This window comes from Triturus cristatus, chromosome 9 (assembly GCF_964204655.1).
Source record: "Triturus cristatus chromosome 9, aTriCri1.1, whole genome shotgun sequence".
In the NCBI taxonomy this organism is placed as follows: domain Eukaryota; kingdom Metazoa; phylum Chordata; class Amphibia; order Caudata; family Salamandridae; genus Triturus; species Triturus cristatus.
This window is the reverse complement of record NC_140592.1, coordinates 135147075-135169644: the sequence shown is the minus strand read 5'-3', so window position 1 is coordinate 135169644 and position 22570 is coordinate 135147075. Positions and strand designations below refer to the sequence as shown.

The 22570-nt window shown below is 43.6% G+C and overlaps 1 protein-coding gene across 2 annotated transcripts in view; it reads left to right on the top strand.

Annotated features, from left to right (window-relative positions):
- Positions 1-22570, top strand: part of LOC146797519 (inter-alpha-trypsin inhibitor heavy chain H3-like) — a 415853-nt gene that overhangs the window by 98761 nt on the left and 294522 nt on the right. The window lies entirely within an intron of this gene.

Genomic DNA, 22570 nt, shown 5'->3' with positions numbered 1-22570 from the left:
CTTCAGCACCTGCTTTTTAGCACTGCCGGTGCTCAGCAAAGGCGCGACCTGGCCCACTTAAAGCCCTGGTTCAGTCCATGATTCACAGTATCCAGGATGTGCATCCATTTACATTCACGCCGATACAGGATGTTCTTCAAACTGTACCCAGGACCTACGGTCTACTGGGTTTCCCCATTGCTGTTTTATGGCGAGTAACAAACAGGCACTATATAGTGCGTGAAGAATGCGGCCCCTCCTCCTGTACGCACGGCCTTGGGACATGCAGTCCCCACCAGCAGCATCAACAGCTTGAAATCATAAATCCACGCAGCTTTTTGGATCAACTGCAAGTTCTTTTTTTTATTTTGTTTTATTTCCATTTGTTTTATTTATTTTTATACAAGAACACATTAGCAATTCTGTTACAGGGTTAGCATAGGTAGTACCAAGCGTAGTTTATACATCAGTGTACTGAGACATTATGTCACGTTTGTTTAGCTAACCCCACATGACGATAGTTAGCGAAAAAGAGAGAGAGGCAGGCAGAAAAAGGCAGAAAACAAAGGGGAAAAGAAGAGATAGGAGACAGGCAAGGAGAGTTACATTTCTTATCAATTACATCTGACATTCTGTGGCACACATGTAGGGTGTTGCTAGGACTCCCCCCTTGCGGCAGGCCCGAGAAGGCGAGATTGGTTGAGAGCAGTTAAGTACAATTGTCTGGGTGGTGCGTTATGAGAGATACCAGGTTGTGTATCACCGGCATATCTTATTTTCATGGAGGTTCATAAGAGTCTAGGTACGTGTCAAGAGATTTCCACATCCTTCTGGATGCCGGTTTCCAGGGTGAGTTCTGCAGTGCAATGTTGTCCGCTCCTCTGAGATGGGTGATCCAGTTGAACCAGCCTTTGTAAGGTGTCTTACTTGTGTCTTTCCAATGCTCTTGTTATGTAAACGGGAGAACTGCTTACGGCGGGATTCTCCGGCTGAACAGGACGTTATCTTTAGCTCATGTCATAATCTTAGAATGTACATTTTTTAATATTAGCAGCTGTCTTTTTTATTTTAATAGAGGTTTTAGCTACGGCCTTGGGACTTAGTGGCTGTGTAGAAGCTTTTGTTTGCAGTTTAACCAGGTGATGTTCGTACTAATCCTGCTAGTTGAATTTAGCCAAAAGCAAAACACTGCAAATGTCAGTGCAAAACTCCCTGAGCTATTAGAAATGAATAAATCTGAGTCGACAGAAAACTTCCTAAGAGTTGAATAAGTCATTTGTCCGAACTCCTTGTCCAAGTACCGCTTCGCAAGACAGACTGTGTATTTTGTTGAACTATTTTACTTCTGTCCAAAGTTATTTCTAGATTCCACACAATCTGTGCTTTCCAAACACCTAAATGAATAAAGCCTATTTCTACTAGCTATTGCTGTCTTTTTCGCGTTGTATTACTTGGGCACATTTGTTTTGGAAAACTGTATATCTGATATATATCTATAAAATGTTGTTTTGGACTAAAAAAGGCGATAATTAAATCCAGCAAACCAGTGGGCCCCCTCACAGTGGCACGTCTGCAGTGATGTCTGTTGCGGTCGTGCTGTTCTCAGAGTGTTTTCCAAATAAAAGAAGTTTAACTCTGTCCTGGCCCAATAATGAATTCGGCGTGCAGTGTGTTGTGATTTCAGGGCAGCCAGGAAAGAATGCATACTTTTCCTTCTTTACTGAATACATCATACCTCATGAATAAATGTTTATAACATCCAAGGTTTGTCATTTCTCGTTTCTTTACGCTACTGAAGCATCATCGTTGGCCATGTTCGTTTAGTTCATCTCCCTTCACCTTGGCGTGCACGTAATCTTTCTTCCATTATTAAATTGCATTTATATAGTGCTTACTTCCCCTGACTCTTCTTCAGAGGTATTAAACGCTATATGAAGGATACGCTATGGTGAAGTATACCGAATGCAATCACAAAACAACCACTCTGCATCAAAACACCATTAATGAATGTTTTTGTGCAGGAAGGTGTCCCTTCCTGCACAATCATCGCTGCGACACAGACACCCTTGCACCATGGTATACAAGTATTTCTCCTTGTTGCGCCACTCTAACGCCTCCTTTTAAAAAGCCTTAGATTTACAGATCCTTGTAAATCTGGGGCTAGTGTACAAAACAGAAATGGGTGTTGCGTGGAAATACCCACCGCAAAACACCCATTGCAAACCCTTTTTGCTACAGAAAACGGCAGCGAGGAGGGCCATATATTTACAAGGCGGCGTTGCAGATATGGAGCAGGGCATTGCGCCACCAGAGCGTCAGAAAAAGTGATGCTCTGCTGGCGCAATTCCCTTGTAAATATGCCCCAAAGTTAGGTGTAAGGCAACCAAGCCCCAATATACTGAACACACTGAATTACTTGTTCATGGTGTACAATTGCGCATTGGTAATAGCTTACCAAAAGTGCATTTGCCAACTTTATTTTTATTTCCACATGAAATACTTTCTTTCCTTTCAATTAGCACCCCAGAAATTGGTTTACACTTGCCCTTCCCCCTCCACAAAAATTCTTGACGTCACAATAAATAACAACCTAACCATAAAGACCCAAATTGGCTCAGTGATCTCAACCTACTTCTTCCAGTTAAGGAAGATTAGAAAGATCAGCAGACTACTCACACAAGAAGCGCTGATACAGGTTGTGATAGCCATGGTCGTGTCTCACTTAGACTACGCCAATTCAATATACTTTGGAATCCCACTATTCCTAACCAAACGTCTACAGCTGATGCAGAATCAAGCGGCCAGATTGATTTATCAGCAATCTAGGTGTTCACAAAAGGCATTTAGGAGCAGGAAATTTAGGAATCCTAACTTTACTACTCCTAAATGCCTTTTGTGAATACTGAAAGCCGTAAAGTTAGGATTTTGTCTCCGATTACTTTTGTGAATCGGGCCCGATGCTTCATTCACCAGCGCTGCGCCTTTAGAGTAGGCTGCCTGGTCTTTATATCCCTATATGGCTGGAGTCCTAAATTAATTGATAGCCTTATTTAAAGGTATACTCCCTCACGCAACCTACGCTCGGCTCACCTTCACATCCTGGCAACTCCCTCCTTCAAGCTGTAGCGGCAGGGGGACTGTAGGTTCGCAATTCTGGCACCCAGATTTTGGAATTCCCTTTCTATTCAAATTAGATCCTGTACTAACCTGCTGAGCTTCAGAAAATCCCTTAAGACATGGCTGTTTAGACAAGCATACGAATAAATTCCTACAGGGTTCGGCACTTCCTAGAAACAGCGCCATGACAACAATCGGTGAACGTGCGCTTTACAAGAATTTTATAACATAACCCTTGAAAAGAATTAATCTATGACAGTTTACATTTTGAAAATGGACTCACAAACTGTATATGCAACCTTCCAAATGGAAGCAGCAATAGTTATTCATAATACCACATCATTCATTCACGAGGAATTCAGAAAAATCTCCAATCCCTAAAACTATAATTTTGGTGATTGTTATGAATGTTCAACTTTGAATAAATCCTTTCACGCTTGAAAATTGCCCTCTTTTTAAGTCACAAAGCGGTCTATTAGGTTGGCAGGCGGATCGCCACTGCCCGTCTGGCGGTGGCGATCCGCCCGCCATTTACCACCGCCCGCCTACCATTTCTGCCTGCCAAATTATGATGGCAGTGGGGACCCCGGTGGATGGAAAGACCGTCTGCCGGTCGGACAGGTTACTGGGCGGAAAAGGACTCCAATATGGTGGCGGTCTCAAGACACCGCCATCCATATTATGATGGGCAGCGGTGCAGGGTTTTCCATGGCGGAGACCCCCGCCATCCTAATGGGCCTCAAAGTCTGTACAACTGTGCACTGACAAGCTTTTAACACCACCACATAAATGCAAAAAACTATGCCATTAGAAATGTCCAACACTCTGATATTGGACATTGTTTCCAACATGATCTGATCCTTGCTATTGAAGCAGTTTGTGAAAGTCGAATTAGAATTAATCTATTCACCATGAGCAGGAATCTTGGAGTAGTTGTGCCTTGAATCGTGCGGTTGTATTATGCTAACTAGTAAGAACTTTTAAAGGTTCATAATAGTGTGACACAGGTAATTTAAGTAAGTAGAATGATATTTAAGTATACACCCTAAACCTAGTGGTGCTGGTTGAAACTATTGACAATGCCTCTGATGGACATAAAAAAGTAATAGATACCTTGATGAAAAATTCCATAAAAAATAATGCTAAAAATGATGGAATTAGCAAGATAAATGCTATGGTGGACAATTTGGGCCCAAGACGAAGGAGTATCCTCGTCAAACTAAAGTCCCACCGCCTCATTTAAAGATGGGCAGACCTTCAGTATGTCAAGGGTGGTGACTATTCTGTCTCTGTCACCGACATACACATCCGATGGCCAGACAAAGTATTTGCCATTGGAGGTTTTGCTATTTGTCTGACTGCCCTATTTAACAAGCATTGGCAAAGTCGATAGGTTTTGCCTACGCAAGATTTATCAGCGTTGTCAATGTGCATTTTTTGTATGTTGCACAGCACCGCAAACTGCTATGCAACATGGCTTAAAGTAAACAAAAATGTGCTATGACATGGTCATCATTGACTGCTTCATAGCTTTTTTTTTTAACTTCAAGCCATGTTGCACAGCAGCTCGGCTTGCGCCGCTGTGCAACAGGTAAAAAAAAAACATTGACAAAGCCAGTAGATTTCGCTTGGGTGAAACCTGTTGGCTTTGCCAATGACTGAATTAAAATGGCGAGAATTTAAGGCCGAGACAGCTATGAGTATTCGCACTGATGATCGTCAGATCACCTAAACCTACCTCACAGAGCTAGCTTAACAGTGCTTTATTAGATCATGAAGCCTATGCATGTCAGTGGGCTACATCCAGCTGTTTTAAGCCTTGGTCATCATTGTGTATTATGAACGCCACCCAACAACAATATACACATCTCACAAGTGTTAATTTATTCTTCCAAATAGTATTTAAATAGCATCTCATGTACTAACACTGGTGTTGGTGCTCTCTTAAGTGCAGCTACAGAATGAACGAAGAAGGAGGTGTCCCATTGGCTGGATGTGGAGAGGCACAACATGGCTTTGATATTTAAGAAATGAAGGGCCAGATGGAGGTGGCCAAATAGCGATCAGTAACTCTGAAATTAGCAGAATTGCAACGGTATCGATCGCTATTTGGCTGCGAGCAATGTAGGTGAGTTTAAACCTACTAGCAAAATAAGGAATCGCAAAATTGCGAATCCTTATTTTGCTCTTGCATTTAAGGAATCGGGATTGCGATTCCTTAAATGCAATGTAAGTAGCACAAAAGTAAGTGCACTTTAGCCTTAAGGAATCGCTAATTACCACCAACTACAAGTTGGTGGTAATTAGCGATTTCCTTTATAAAAGCACTTTTTTGCTTTTTTTAAAGTGCCATGTGGCACACATTCATGCACTTAGGGCATGTATTTGCGCCACATGTGCACACATGCACATTTCAGGGGTGCAACAGGGTGTCCTTTTGACACCCTGGCACCCTTGAACTAGCGCCCGCTATTTGCCATTCTTTAATACCGAATCACTAATAGTGAATATCTTCCCATTCATTCCTATAGGCCTCCTAGCCCATTGGAATGAATGGGTAGGTATTCCTTATTAGCTAATCTCAATGTGGGATTCGTTATTAAGGAATGTTAAGGAATCACTAATATTTTAGCGATTCCTACTCACATTCAATTTTGCGAGTCCTTAATAGCGAATCGGTAAAATTCGCTATTAAGGAGTCGGTATTTCGGTTTTACCTACATTGGGCCCATAATGGAATGAAAGTGATTTATAAAGTGCAACCTCTTGCCCGAGGGCGTCTTAGCGCTATTGAGACGGGTATACCTACAGAAAAGATAGTCCTTGCAGATACTCTAAAATTTCCCAGTCCTGAGAGAAAAAACAAGTTTTCAAGGCCTTTCTAAAGGTAAGTAGCGAGGGAGCAGCTTTTATTTCCAAAGGTGGGCTATTCCTGAGCAAGGCTATGGTCCGGAAAAAGCTCTTCCCAACCAGGTTGTCCTCTGTAAAGGGGGGACTACAAGGTTCATATCTGAACCTGAACAAAGCATCCTCCCTGGGTTATATCATTTGATCTTTTCCTTAAACCAGGCTGCCCCATGTCCCTGCAGCGATTTGCAGGCCAGGCAAAGAGGAGGACAGGAGGAGATGATGGAGGTGGCTTCCCACATCTCCACTTTGTTGTTACCACCGTCCACCACCTGTCTTCAAGTCTGGCAGCCAGTGCAGAAAGACTGTAACTCTATCCTCTTATTATGGTTTTGAAGCTTGAATGAAATATGAATCACAGGCAGAAATAAAAACAAGTCCAAGCGGGAGGAAATACAGTTTGTGTAGCTATACAACAGCAGTGCTGCTACGCCAAGGAGCAACAATCCAGTGCTCAACTGCCCACAGTGCATCTGGATCTTGTTGATGTCAGCAGAAATGCCATGTCCTTAAGTCAGGGCTGAGCATGGACCTACTCCGAGAACTGTCATTTGTGGTTGAAAACCCTGGGAAGGTGTTGCATGGAAACATTTTTTCCCTGCCTGTGGGTTGACAGCAACAGGGCAGCTATTTAAAAATCTGACAATCTCCCAAAATTAAGGCACTGATCGACCCAACATCTGTGGCTTGTGAAACACACACACGCTTGCTTTTCTTGACCCTTGACCAATTCACCATCATTGTGTTACTATGTGAGCAGCCTGCTGAGAGGTGCCTTCCACTCCAGGGTAACAACAATGCGGCAAAATGCAGTGCAGCTTCATGACACCATAGCAGCTGTTTGTACAAGACATGCAGGATATGTAAAAAAACACACATGAACAGCGTGGGGGCTGGGAAGGGTACAAGCAACCTGAGAGTGAGGGTGTGGGAAAACAGACAGTGGGATGAAGGCAGGGGGTGGGCATATAGACAGCGGAAAGAGGGTGGGGGTTGGGGAAACAACAAACATCAGTAGTAGGGCAGGGGGGTGGTGAAGCAACAGGGAGGAATACTGGAGTGAGGGAGAGGGACTGCAGACACATGCACTCCCTAAGAGTGAATGTGCAAAAGTAAAAAGAACAAGCAACAACTTAGGTGCCGATTCCAATCCGTTAAAAATATTCCCCGTACGAATCGTATCCGGATTTTTTTACGTACGAATCGTAGAAGTCCCGTACAAACTGGCAAGTACGATTCGTATGTTAAAAAATCCATACGAATCGCATTGGGAAAATTCCCCGACACGTCCTCGGGTCGGAAAAAGTGTCCGACACGTCCCTGGACAGTTTTACGTTCGAATCGGGAAACTGAAGTCCGAGCGCGCAAGTACGATCCGTCCCATCCGTCCGAATGCACAACCGTATGGAAAAGAAACCGTACGGAGCGAACTCCCATAGCAACCATGGAGACGTCCAAACATGTGCCCGCATATGCACCGAACACCCCCCAGCCCACCCCCCCAAGTACACGCCGTACCCCCAGCCCCCCCATGTATGCACCGTACCCCCACCCCACCCCCGTAGGCATGGAGCGTACCCCCACCCCGTGTAGGCACGGAGTGTACCCCCACCCTGTAGGTACGGAGCGTACCCCCACCCCGTGTAGGTACGGAGCGTACCCCCACCCCATAGGTATGGAGCATACCCCCACCCCGTGTAGGTACGGAGCAGACCCCCACCCCCGTAGGTATGGAGCGTACCCCCACCCCCCGTATGTACGGTGCGTACCCCCAGCACTTAGCGGGGGTGGGGGTACGCACCGTACATACGAGGGGTACGCACCGTACATACGGGGTGGGGGTACGGTGCAGATGTGTAGGGATGGGGGTACGGTGCGTACCGGGCCCCCTTTTTGCCGTGCATCGTGCCATACTTAGCTTTTCCGGCACTTTTTGGGTCCCGTAAAAATATTGCCGTGCGAAGTGCTGTGGGTACGAATCGTACTTGCTGGTCCGTAATACGCTGCCTGACTCCGTGCGAATGTCGCGTACGCGGTGTCCCGGATCGGAATTGTGGGTATATTTTAGCCGGTCGGTGTTTTTTACGATTCGTACGGAAATGGTGTTTCTGTACGAATCGTACTTGCGGGTTTGTAAGGTGGTTTTCCCGGATACGAGTCATACGGGGGTGGGGTGGGGTGGGGGTCCGCACCGTACATACAGGGGTGGGGGTCCGCACCGTACATACGGGGTGGGGTGGGGGTCCGCACCATACATACGGGGGTGGGGGTCCGCACCGTACATACGGGGGTGGGGTGGGGGTCCGCACCGTACATATGGGGGGCTAGCGGGACGTTGTGGACATACGGGGGGGCTGGGGGGACGGCGCGGACATGGGGGGGTGTTCGGCACGTATGCGGGCACATGTTCTGACGTCTCCATGGTTGCTGTGGAGGTCCGCTCCGTACGGTGTTTTTACCATACGGTTTTGGATTCGGACGGACGGGACGGATCGTACTTGCGCGTTCGGACGTCGGTTTGCCGAGTCGTACGTAAAAACGTCCGGGGATGTGTCGGACACTTTTTCCGACCCGATGACGTGTCGGGGTATATTCCCAATGCGATTCGTATGGTGTTTTTTACATACGAATCGTACTTGCCAGTTTGTACGGGACATGTACGATTCGCACGTAAACAAATCCGGATACGATTCGTACGGGGAATATTTCTCCAGGATCGGAATCGACCCCATAATTGTTAAATATATAATTTTTTAATGTTAAAGAATAATGTAAAATAAAGTAAATAATACATATAATTAAAAGAAACATAGTTAAAAGTATTTAAAAATGTTTAAAAATGTTAACTAATACATATAATGTAAAAATAAATTAAACATATACATATAAAATATAATATATATATACTTAATATTATTCATAAATAATTATTTTAATAAACTGTTAAAAATATTTTATACATTTATATACATATATACACATACAACAATAATATAAATAAAAATATAAAAAATATATATAACAAAATAAAAAATGACAATTCTTTTTTATCTTTATAAAATAAATTATACACTGCATTAACAAAAACAGTATAGAAAATACTGGATAGCGGAGGGAATACAATTACTATTCCCACTCCAGTGATTGCAACAGTAGGGAAAGTGTTGGATAGCGTAGGGGTAAAAATTACTATTCCCACTCCAGAGAGTGCAAGAGTAGGGAAGATGTTGGATAGCATAGGGGTAAAAATTACTATTCCCATTCCAGTGAGTGCAACAGTAGGGAAAGTGTTGGATAGAGAAGGGGTACAAATTCCTATTCCCACTCCAGAGAGTGCAACAGTAGGGAAGGTGTTGGATAGCGTAGGGGTAAAAATTACTATTCCCACTCCAGAGAGTGCAACTGTAAGGAAAGTGTTGGATAGCAGAGGGTTAAAATCAACATGCTTATCAACCAATTATGAATTAATTAAGAATAAATTAATTATGAATACTAATAAATTAAAATGATTAATTACTTTATTAAAATTAAATTACTTCCCACCCTATTCCCCTATAAACCCACAACCCACTCTTAAAATAAATTAACACAATTAATGTAATAAGCAATTAATCAATTAATAACAATAAATTACCAATGATTAATTAATTAACAATAAATTAATTATCAATACCAATAAATAAAAATTAAACATTACTTTATTATAATTAATTTACTTCCCACCCTGTTCCCCTATAAACCCACAACCCAATCCGAAAAAAATAACACAATATAATTATCAATTAATCAATTAATAAAGATTAATTACCAATTAATAATCAATTAACAATAACTTAATTATCAATAACAAAAAATAAAAATTAATAATTACTTAATTATAATAAATTACGTCCCACCCTATTCCCCTATAAACCCACAACCCGCTACAGAACTAAAATGCAAAATTCAATTAAAAATATTTAATACTTTCTAAAAATTATTATTTAATTTACTATAATTAAATTACTTCCCACCCTATTCCCCGATAAACCCACAACCCCCTACGGTACTAACACGCAAAATGTACTTTAAAAAAATGACTAACTTCTACAAATTTCATACAAATATTTTAAAAAAAGTACAATACATAACAAAAAATGTAGAACAGATACATAAACAAAATATTTTTGCATACAATATTTCTGACTTCGATATTAACAAAAACAATATTTCTTACCTTCAGGTCGATATTCTGGTCACCGATATTCTTGATGTCGATATTCTGTCCCTTCGATATTTACAAGTCAATATTTCTGCAGTTCGAAATTAAAAACTCGATATTATGTCTGTGCACCCGTTTCCAGCACATAGAAAGTACTTACAGTGCTAAAGGATCATTGACATTGTAGAAATAGGGAGACAGGTACTTCCAGAAGCAGTGGATCACAGAGTTTACCTATAAAAAATATATATGAAAGTTAAAGTATAACAGTATATTAAAAAGAGTCAGGCTTGCATGAGAAATAGAGACAGTGCAGAGGATTCTAAAGCATCACATTAGAAGATTTAAGGCACATCATTCATATAAAAATATAAAATACATCACAATTGACAAGAAGGAAAGGTGACAAGTGTGTAGAGATTATAGGGTTGAGAACAGGGGCCACCTAGGATCTCGAACAACACAGTTACCTCTTCAGTCATTTGTTTACTATATCTTTGCATTTGACCCTGTATAATACTCTTCTGTCTTTTTGGTAGGTTCTTGGGATACAAATATCACATGCATACCTGCATACATACAAGGTCTATATTGGCATACAGATGAGTAACTGGCAGGAAAAAAAACCTACCTATTTAATGTCCTTTCTGGCTATATTTAAAATTAAACAATGTGACATCTTTCTTGAGTTGAAACAGCTGAAAAGGCCGAACTTCATGTTAACTGCTAATGTGTAGTTTTTCCATCTATGAATACATCAATGAATGTGACCTGCATGATCAGTCGGAGTTGGTAGGCTTCCACGATATTGCAAGTGTAATATTGCATCCACTACATGGACCTAATCACTACATTGCAAGTTAAGCCTAGGTAAGCAGGCGTGGAGGTAAAAATAAGAATTATATACTAACCATATTAATATTGTGGCAGACAATGGCTGTGATATTATTGTAGGTTAATATTATCAACCTCAATATAGTATAATCTGGGATAATATTTTCTGGCAACAGTTTGTTTCCTCGTAATGCTAGCTTTAATATTGTACCTATGGAAATATGTCTCGCTGTCTAAAGCCCCTGTGGGCTGTGCAAGAATTTAATCATCATAAGGAGCCAGGCATGTGTCTTTCCAGCTCATTCCTTCATTGCTTCAAGGAAGCCTGTAAAATGACCATACTGTTGCAGTCCAAGAAAGAAAGGCAAATTACAGGAAGGTAAGATGCAGGACTGTTTATTATGATAATCCACTCTCCTCACTCCATGTTGTCAACATTCTATCTTGAACTCTATTGGAATGTTCTAAGGAAGCAAGTAAAGGGAGGGGGGGGAGGATTGTACCAAGTGAAGAAAGGAACAACTATACTCTGAGAGATTACAACACATCTCCTTATATAGGGGAAATAGGGGGTCAGGATGTACAATACATTTAGGATAAGTCCACCAGTCTGTCACTACTCCAAGTCTGTCCATTTTCAAGGCGAACCACATTCTTGCTGTTTTTTTCCACTCGTTGGGGAGCATGATACTTGCTCGAACCCGGTTGCACATGAGTGGGTTTGTTGACAACCACTGTGGTACCAGCCTTGTACTCGTGGTCCTTGACTCGGTGTTTTTGGTCATAGCAACTCTTATATTTTTGTTGGTGTTGATAGATCTTCTCCTTACTCCGCTCTAGATGGGGCACTACCCTTTTCCCACCCTCCAACCACTGTGGATTCATTTTGGTGCACGGTTCCCTCCCTCTCAAGGAAACAAAGGGTGAGACTCCAGTGATAAGGTTGGGTGTGGTGTGGTATGCCCAAATGCACTCTCTTAGGGAATCTTCGACATTGAACCCATTGGTGATAGCCAATTGAATGTGTTCTTTCACTAAGCGATTTTTTCCTCTCTACTAGCCCATTCGATTTAGGAAAATAGAGTGCAGTTTTTTCATGTCTTATGTTTAGATCTTCCAAGAATACCTTCATTGTCTCTGACGTGAATTGCACCCCATTGTCAGGCACCAACGTGGCTGGAATGCCTTCATAGATGAAAACACCTTTCAAGAACGAGATGAGGTTGTTTGTCGTGGTGGACGGTGTGAACTTAAAATTGACCCAATGGGAGATGTAATCTACAAGGACAAACATAAACTTTGTTTGGGAGCCCAGGACATCCAAAGGTCCAATTATGTCCATTGCAAGTTTGGTCCATGGGACTTCCGGAACTTCGACAGGAGATAGAGGAGCTTTGTGTGTAATTTAGCTTTTGTCAATTTTAGCACAGCTAGTGCATTCTTTGACCTTGAGTTCTACCATAGAGTCCATTTTTGGAAACCAAAAACAACCTCTGACTTTGTTTTTTGTGAGGCTCCTGCCTAAGTGTCCTTCATGGGCTAGATCGATTATTTTGTTCCTCAAATCCTTAGGTGGGACTACTTTCCCACCTCGATGTATCGTACCAGACACAAGAGAAACTTCATACCTTACCTCCCAAAAATCTTTGACAGAATCTGGAACTTCAGACCGACTCTTAGGCCATCCATTGATGATGAAGTCTTTGAGAACCTCCATGTCTTTGTCTTTCCTCACATTCTCTTCCCACTCTTCTTTGGTTAGTGAGGGGAGGTGCATGGCTAAAATTGGAACGTCTAACTGGTCCTCACTTTGATTGGTCACGAGTGGGGACCTGGATAGGTAAGTCACAATTACGTTTTCAGACCCTGGTAGGTATTCCACCTCGAAGCAGTAGTTTTCTATGCCAAGAACCCATTTGGTTATACGTGGAGATTTGTTTTGAGCATTTTTGGATGAGAACATGAAAGTTAAAGGCTTGTGATCAGTGTGTATAACGAATGTTATGCCCCACAAAAACATTTTTAAATGGTTCACTGCCCAGAAGCATGCTAACGCTTCTCTCTCAATGACTGAGTAGTTTCTTTCTGAGGAGCTGAGGGACGGGGATGCGAATGCTATTACGGTTTCCTCGTCCTCTCCTTTTTGAGAAAGCATCGCTCCCAACCCTTTATTGGATGCATCGGTTGTTAGTATGGTTTTTTTCTTGGGGTCATAAGATCCTAAAGCTGGTGTTTCAAGAATTTGTTGTTTTACTGTCTCAACCATTTCATTGTGTTTTTCCTCCCATACAAACTCTTTGGTTTTTGTTAGGAGGTCACGCAACCCATTGTATAAATCGGCAACATTTCTTATGAACTTGGACATGTATTCTACCAGTCTGAGAAATGATTTGAGTTCATCTTTATAAGATGGATATGGAGCATCTTTGATTGCTTGGATTAGGCTGTACTCAGGCCTGAAACCTTCTTTGGAAATGGTGTGCCCCAAATAGTCTACCGAAGTGACTCTGATATTGCATTTGTCAAGTTTCAAATGCACCGCCGCCAGTCAGCAAACACTCTCGTGGTGCCGGCTGACAGAAATGTCCACAGCCACACAACCCCAACAATGGAGCAGAGAGACGTCGGGCAGAGGATTGCAAACACGCCCACGCCTCTGAAGAACCACACAGCAGTCCTACCAAAACCAGCATCGAGCAGCGCAACACCGCTGACAGAATGTTCCGATCATGTCACATAGGCAGGGAACTGAGTGGCGGCAGCTCCAATGTACAGCACAGGACCAAAGAGCGTGTGAGCGTGCGGAGGCTTGACGCTGTGTAACACCGCCGGAACAGAGGCTGAGGGACGGCAACGGCTAGTTAGGATGAGCACAAGAAATGAAGGAGCTTGTGACGACCAGACGCCACGTATTTAGAAGGTGAGCCCTGAGGAATATTTCACTCTTATCAAACGGAGCCTGGGGCAGGACTGCAGGTGGCACTTTCCACAAGGACAGACAGTTCAACAGCATCCGGGAGACCCTCTAGATGGAAGAAAAGAGTCCTCCCACAGTGAATCAGCAGGAACCAGGAGAGAGTACACAAAGGGGAGATGATCAGCTGCCCCCCCCTCGCAGATCATCGCCAGTGTTGAAGTCCAAGAAAGAAAGGCAAATTACAGGACGGTAAGATGCAGGACTGTTTATTATGATCATCCACTCTCCTCACTCCGTGTTGTCAACATTCTATCTTGAACTCTATTGGAATGTTCTAAGGAAGCAGGTAAAGGGAGGGGGGAAAGGATTGTACCAAGTAAAGGAAGGAACAACTATACTCTGAGAGATTACAACACATACTTTGTGTGGTGAACCCACAGATTATTGCCCTATATGTTTTTGCTGTCTGTGCAACTCTGTGCACTTTACCTCTTCTAAACAATGGTAGAAATTGTGTGTTCCCTCTTTCAACATGATGAAATTGACATACCCCGATTGGCATATTTAATGTACCTATAAGTCTAGTATACGTTAAAAAGAGAGGATGTGGTGTAACAGCTACAGTGGCTGATGTTGAAGCTGGGGAACTGGGTTTGAGTCTCAGCAGGAGGCTCAACATCCTGGGATTCTGGGCAAATCACTTGGGGCCTGATTGCCATCTCTGCGGATGGGATAGTATAACACAAACGTGACAGATATTCCATCCATCGTATTACAGTTTGATTATATCATATGGAACTTGTAATATGGCGGACGGGATATCTCTCACATTTGTAATGGAGTATCCCATCCGCCAAGATCGAAATCAGGTCCTTAATCTGTCTGTACCTAAAAAAGGATGTGTCTGTCTGAAATGCACCTGGTGCTCCAATACCTTCAGGTCACGTTTGTGCTATATAAAGCTGCAAAAGGAAAAATAAAAACAAAGGGACTGTAAGTTAAGTGTCACTAGGACTGCATCACCCTTCCATTGTACCACCCACTACCATGATAGTGCAAACAGGTCTGCAGGCCTGGCAATTGCAGTTTTATACTGCAAATTCTACCTGTCAAAATGTCCCTTTGACAGGCAGAAGCTATCCTTTTAAATATTAATAAGCCACCCATAAGTAGGCCTTACTGCCATACTGCAGGCATTACTGTCCATAAGACAGGTTACATGGCATTTAAAAGTAGGCCATTTAAAAGTTTAATGTTAAGGATGTCCTTGCAGTGAAAAAGCCCTCAAAGCTATTTTGCCCATAGCAAGGCTGGCTATTCAACAGGAAAACAAAGGCTTACATTATTGCACTTAATAATGCTAATTTTAGTCCGGAAACATCTAGATATATGATTCAAAGACTCTTTTTTTATAGTTTTTCAAAATCTAATTTGATCGTAAGGTCACATTTTTTATAACTATTAAACAAAAGGTACTTTTAGAAAGTTACCTTTCTCTTGCCTAAAAGCCTCTGGAGGACCATTTGCATGAGCACCAACTGTGACCTGGCAGCTGAACAGCCCTATTGATGAGAAGTGAACACTGGTGCCAGAGCATGACAAAGGCTTGTTTGTGAGTAGGTGTTTCTAATCCTGTGGCAGAATGTCCATTTGGGCTATGCCTAGGATCTTGATTAACTTCAAAGAGACCTACCCTGTAAGGGGCAATTGTTAGCTGAAATCTGGACAGGTTCCTTTGTTGTTCCCTCAGGCAGGCCCTGATCACAGTAGGAGAGGAGATGCCACCACAACTGGTTTAAAGTGACCAGAGAAGAGGATTTGTTCATTTTTCAGCCCATACAGCAGAGGTGGACACATAGGCTCTGCACAAGGGAAGAATGGTTTCACCATCTTAGATTTAGGCACAGAGTGGCACTGTGGGATTGGTTTCAGGAGAACACACAACAAGTGCTGTAAAAGTAGGTATGGTAACCTCTGGGAACTTTTATCCAATTAGTTAGGAAAGAGACAGGAATTACCCCACCCACAGACTTGTAATAGAACCCACATTACCTCTTCAGAACACTACTGGACCTGTGGAAGATCAAAAGAGATAAGGTCCTACAAAACTGTTCCTGCTCTCCCTCTTGTACCCAGGACAAAGCAGTGGACTCCAAGAGTCATAAGGCTGACCTCAGATTCGAACTACAGGGACACAACAAGCTATAAGAGGCCTCTCCTGTGACTGCTGACCTCACCAGTTCCAACTATATCTGCTATGGACCCTGCTGCTGGCCTACATTGGGGTTAATTTTGACCCCCAAGTGTTCCCCCCCAAGGTCATGTGACTCCTGGCTGTGTCAAGTTCTACAACTCCTAACATATCTTGAAACCAGGGACATAGAAATGCTTTGGCTCCCAAGACCTCCAGTGGATTGGGACCAACCTGCTAAAGGTGCGTTGTTCCTGGGCTGAAGGTTGTGGTTGCTCCTGCTTTGAGCTTTTCCACAGCAGCAAATCTGATTTAGCTGGACCTCGCAGAGAAGGTATCAGCTTTGTAGAGTCCAGTTCAGCTACACGTGGCAGCCTTACTCCACTGGAAGAATCCAAGCTACAAATAAAGGGACTACTTTCGAACATAGAAATCCTCACTGGTTGAAAGTACAAAAAAGTTGGTGAGGGACCTTCATTAGGGATGAAATTCAAATATCTCGCATATGCAGAGCTTTCTCGCCAATTGCCAGCGGATTCCTCAAGACCTTGTCCAGTGGCTATCCCATGATGTGGAGCCCTCTTCAGCCACAACCTGCTACCATGCCCTGCTGAGGATTTTTCACTTCCATTTCAAAGGCTAAGTCCAACTTAAGACTGGGTCCAGCTTGGCTCCTGTGTACGACATGCTTCATCGCACTCAACCTTAACTCGCACTTAGGTACTGGCAGGCACAACCAGATGACTGTGGTTGGTGCTTATCACTTTTTGTTGCTTGCTTAAACTGTAAACTGTGGAAATCCATATCTACAGTTTCCCTTTTTTGATTTGTTTTGTTTTGGTGTCATTTTATTTACTAAAATCAATCTACTCTATTTCTCTAAATTGGTTTGGAGTTTTTCTTGTGTTGTTTTTTGATTTTATTACTGTTTTGGTAGTACATGAATACTTTGCACATTGCCGCACAGTTAAGCATGTGTGCTCTGTGCCATTGCTACCAGGGGGTTGAGGGCAGCTTAATTTACTGACTTTAAGGGTTCACCCAAACAAGGATTGTGGTTATTCCTGAAAGTGGGTCATTACCCCCTTACATAATATCCCCAATATTTTACAAAGCCTCATTCATACCATAAGCCATTGTTTTAACAGAACCGTCACTACACATCATATCTGGAGAATGAAACATTGTATTTCAGCATTTCTCTCAATAACCAACTCAATGAACATGAGATTTTGTGATTTCTAGGAATCGACAATGGCAGGACTAGTGCCTGTTTATTTTCAAACTAGGGTGGACCAGACAATCAGCTGTAAGTTAGATCAAGGTGAGGTGGCAGGGCCCTTTTCCTATTGGGAGGCCAAACAGTTTTACTGATTTGTGTGCATATAATATGATCCGGGCCCAAGCAATACAAGCACATAAATTATAATAAAGTTCATAAGCATGATTCACAACAGACATCAGTGTCTGCCTGCCCATGGTGGTGTAGAGGTTGATCACAACAAGAAATATGTCGTGTCATTCCGACAGTGAAGAAGTGTCAGGTGATATCTCCTTCAGTAGTGGACAGCCCAAGACTCTTAGAGTAACAGCAAAATACAAGTAAAACTGCCACGTATATCAGGAAGCCCATCATCAATTCATGGTTTCTGCTTTTTTTGTACAGGAGTGATAAAGAGTGTGAGTGTGCCTGTTGTTTGTTGTGTACACCATCCTGCTAGTGTCCTCCCCTCTGTCACCTCAGGTATCTGTTGCCCCTAGCATCAAAGGACTATCACTGGCATGATGTGCCTGCTTTCTGGCATACTGTAGATGGTGTCCATACTCGATACATTGCATGTGTAGGAAATGGGGGAATATGCCTCCTTACAACGCATGCCTTTTCCCCGCAGGCTATTACAAAGTGGTCGTTACAACGACCGTGTTTTAACAACGCATTCCATTACCCCGCAAGGCATAACAACGACTTGCTCTGGGGGCCGCTGGATGTTGGAATACTATAATTTACTATTTCAACTCCAGTCTGTGCAACAGTAGGAAAGGTGTTGGATTTTCAATCCAACACCATCTGACCCCTCTGCAAGTCATTGTTATGACTTGCGGGGTAATGGTAAGCGCTGTTACAACGCGGTCATTGCAACGACCATGTTGTAATAGCCTGTGGGGAAAAGGATTCGTAGTAAATGATGTTTACCTTCTCAGGTGCTGGGTGATGTGGCCCTGTTTGGGCAGGTTGAGGATAAATCTGGCCACTGAGTTGTTTATTATCTGGAGCCTTCTCATGAGTTTGGTGGTGGTTCCTCCATACAGTGCACTGCCATAGTGCAGACAGCTGGTGATTACAGCTTGCGTGACTGGTTTCCTCATTCTGATCGGGTGCCATTTGAACATTCTGTGGAGCAAGCGGAGAGTGTGGAAGCAGGTAGAGGACACTAAATTGATCTGTTGCTTCATTGTGAGTTTGCTGTCCAGGATGATGCAGAGGTTGCGGCTGTAGTCTTGATGTTGAGTGGGGCAGAGTTCTGCAGGTCACCAGGTGTCATTTCAGAGGGGGGAATGGTTGCAAAAGATCAGCACTTCTGTCTTGTCAGTGTTGAGCTTCAGACAGTTGTCCTTCATCCAGTCTATGACGTTCTTCATGCAGTTTTGGAAGTTGGTCTTAGTGGTGGTGGGGTCTGCTGAGAGCAAGATCGGCATCATCGGTGTAGGATATGATATTGAGATCGTGGGTTCTGATGATGAGCTAGAGGCCTCATGTAGGTGTTGAAGAGCGGGTGGCTGAAGGGTGAACCTTGAGGGATGCCACGGATGGTGCTCGTAGGTTCTGAGGTGAAGGGAAGTAGGTGGATTCTCTGCATTTGTACCGTTGAGAGATGCAATCCACTTGAGTGGGTCTCCTTTGATCTCGATCTGCTACAGCCTTTCGATTAGTGTGTGGTGGGATACGGTGTCAAAAGCTGTGGAGAGGTCGAGGAGGATCAGGGCTGCCAACTCTCCCCTGTCGAGCAGGGTGCGGATGTCATCAGTGGCAGTGATCAGGGAGGTCTCAGTGCTGTGGTTGGCATGGATACAATATTTGGAGGCATCTAGCAGGTTGTTTCTCTCCAGGAAGTCAGTGAACTGCCGGTTGATGGTCTTCTCCAGTACTTTGGCGGGGAAAGAAAGCAGCAAGATGGGGTGGTAGTTCTGGAGTTCACTCGGGTCAGCGGATGGTTCCTTGAGGAGAGGCATGACTTCTGTGTGTTTCCATGCATCAGGAAAGGTGGTTATGGTAATGGGTGTGTTGAGGGTAGTGGTGAGTTGGTGGCTGATCTTGTTGTTTCCTAGGATGAGGAGGAGGTGGGGCCTCCTGAGTGAATGGAGTTCATGATGGGTGTAGTGTAGAGTGTGGTCAGCTGGTCCTATGGAGTGTGGTTGCTGGACGAGGTGGCTTCCGTTGGGTTGAGGAGAATGAGGAAGTCATTGGGTCGGGGATCGAAGTTCCTGTAGATGGTGGATATCTTGTAGAAGGGATTTGCTAGAGTGTTGCAGAGTTCCTGTGAAGGTAGAATCATGTTCTCAGTGGCTGCTGGGCAGGAGAACTCCCTGACGATGCTGAAGTGCTCCTTGGTGCAGTTGGCATTTGCTTAGATGAAGACTGCAAGGGTGTCCTTTTTCAAGTCTTTGAGTTGTTGGTAGTATACTTTGAGGGCTGACTTGAAGGTGGCTCAGTCTGTAGAGTCTCTGCTGATTCACCATTCTTCTCTCCAGTTGTTTTCAGCTGCATTTAATTGTACTGAGTTGTGGCGTGTACCAGCTGTCTTGTTTGGTGGATCTGCGTGTTTCGGATGTTTTGATGAGGGTGACTAGGTCAGCCGAGTTGGGGATCCAGGTGTTAGCAGCAGTAAGGAGAAAGGAGGCACTGACCGCAGCGTGGGCGACCTGGTGATGACCTGCTTAATGGGGTTGCAGTGCAGCCTCCATTAAGTAGTTTCTGAAAGGGGCTGCTGGGGAGGCAGGAAGCATGTGGCAGGAGGCGGGAAAACAGGAACAATGGCACAGAACAGGCAAAGTGGTAAGAAACACAGGGAATAGAACTGGCTGTCAGGGCAGGCTGCCAAGGACTGATCCACATAGGGCAGGAGCAGTCCTAGCAGCAGTGCGGAGGAAGTAGGCACTGACCTCAGCATGGGAGAGTTGGTCAGGACCTGCTCAATGGGGTCGCACGGTGGCCTCCATTAAGTAGGCCCTGGGATGGGCGCCGGAAAGGCAGAAGTGAGTGGTGGGAAGCGGGAGGTGGGAAAAATGGCACAGAGATGGTAAAGGGGCCAGAAACCTCGGAAATAAAGAAATAAAAATAAACCCAAAGAATAAAAATAAAAATAAAGTAAATAGACTAGAACTAGCTGACTGGGCAGGCTGCCAAAGACTGACCCACACAGGGTAGTAGCAGCCATAGTAGTAGTGCTAATGAAGGAGACATTGACTGCAGTGTGGGGCAGCCGGTGACATAATGGCATGCGCTGTTACATCGCGTTCGTTGTAACGACCGCATTGTAATAGCCTGCGGCGAAAAGGCATGCGTTGTAAGGAGGCATATTTCCTGAGAAACCTCCACTGGGTCCCTTTCCAGAAAAGAGCCAGTTCAAGTTAGTGATGCACGTCTGCCTACAAAGCCATCAATGGCTACGAACCAGCATACATGAACCACTGCCTGGACTTGCACCAACCATCCAGAAAACTTTGCCTGCCTATCTCACACAGACACAGTGCATCCGCTGTAGCCACAGCTGAGATTGCTCCTTCTCCCACCTCACCGCCATGTCCTGGAATGCTCTTCCTGTCCACCTCTGAACATCACCCTCACTGACGGACTTCAGGAGGAGACTCAAGAACTGGCACTTCGACTAACCCAGCAACCTAGGACCTGGATACCCTTACGTGTTATAAGCCGCACCCTACAAGCACTGATTTATTGATCAAATGTAAGAGTTTACAGATTTGCCATTCCACCTGAAGTAATTTACAAAGTTCCCCACTTTCACAAATAGTGCTTTAACATTAAGAAAATCGCATAGATAAATTGGTGCATTGCCTCATATGAATTTGGGGATGTGTTGCAAATTTCACAACTAGCTACACAAAAACCCATTCCTGGCTCTAACCCTGCGATAAGGTGATGTGGAAGAGGTAGATAATTTGAATTTCAGAATATTCATATTGTTAAAGAGAAAATATTTAAACTTGCTCTATGGTGCATATAAGCGAGCTACTGTGGAAGCTCCTTGCCCCTTCTATTACATAAAGCACATGCCCACCCCCAACCTTATGCATGTACACAAAGCGCACACAAATATATTCCTTCTTCCCACATCTCTGCCATTAAATCTTACCAGGTGGAAATATGCCATCCTCGTGCTTCTTTTGCTTCTTTTGCCCCAGCTCTTCAACTCTACTTCCTACAGGGTCCACTAGTCTATTCATGACCACATGAAGAGCTTAATGATTCTGGCAGCCACAATAGGTGGCAGGATAGATACTGGGCCAACTTCTTCTTCACCTCCACTGTATCAAACCTTCTGGTAGGGCTTGGGGTCATGTGGCTGAAAACGGTTCCTAGCTTTCACATGTGAGCACAGCACAGGACATGCATAGTATTTTGAATGGATTTTTAATGTGCTAGAATGAAAGGTGTGCTTACTCCTTCGTGGAGAATGGATGGATTTCTGCATGTGTACCCCTCCCTGTGTGACTGCTCATTTTGCATTGTCAGGTACAGAAGATTCAGAATACATAACAGATGAACTGACAGATCTACCAATGAAAGCTGCACAGAACAGCTTAGTTTCTGCCTGTGACATTGTGGTGGTGGGGCAGTGCCCTAGTGTGCCACTGCATGTGCATTTGATCACTGAGCTTAGGCGTTTAAGGATAACATTGGGCACATGCTAGGTGAACTTGGGGAATTGATTGCTGAACTTGACACCCCATGGCTGTACCTGTGGTATATGATAGTTGCGTCACCGTTATATATGGGCTCCACTGAATTTGGTTTTTATCTGCTTTTCAGCACTTATTGATCTCACACTCGAACTTCTGTGATGTAAATACTTTTGATTATCATGTCAGTGAGACGCTAATGACGTTACTAATCACGTTTACATGTCATGTTATGTCATTTTCTGTGATGTCACCAAAGTCATTTGTCACATGTGGTCACTTTCTGGTTTGTCATCAATTGTCACTCCCTCTACCCCTGACATTTCGTTGTAGTGACATCCACGCTTGTGAATTATTTTGGTTTTGTCTATTATAAAAGAAGAAAAGTAAAAAACATTAGCATGTTCCAGGGTGTAGAAAATGTATGTTTTTCTAAGTATCTCATCTGGGAGATCAAATAGAAAGTATAGCACAATGAAACATTGTTACTACAGATGCCATACTT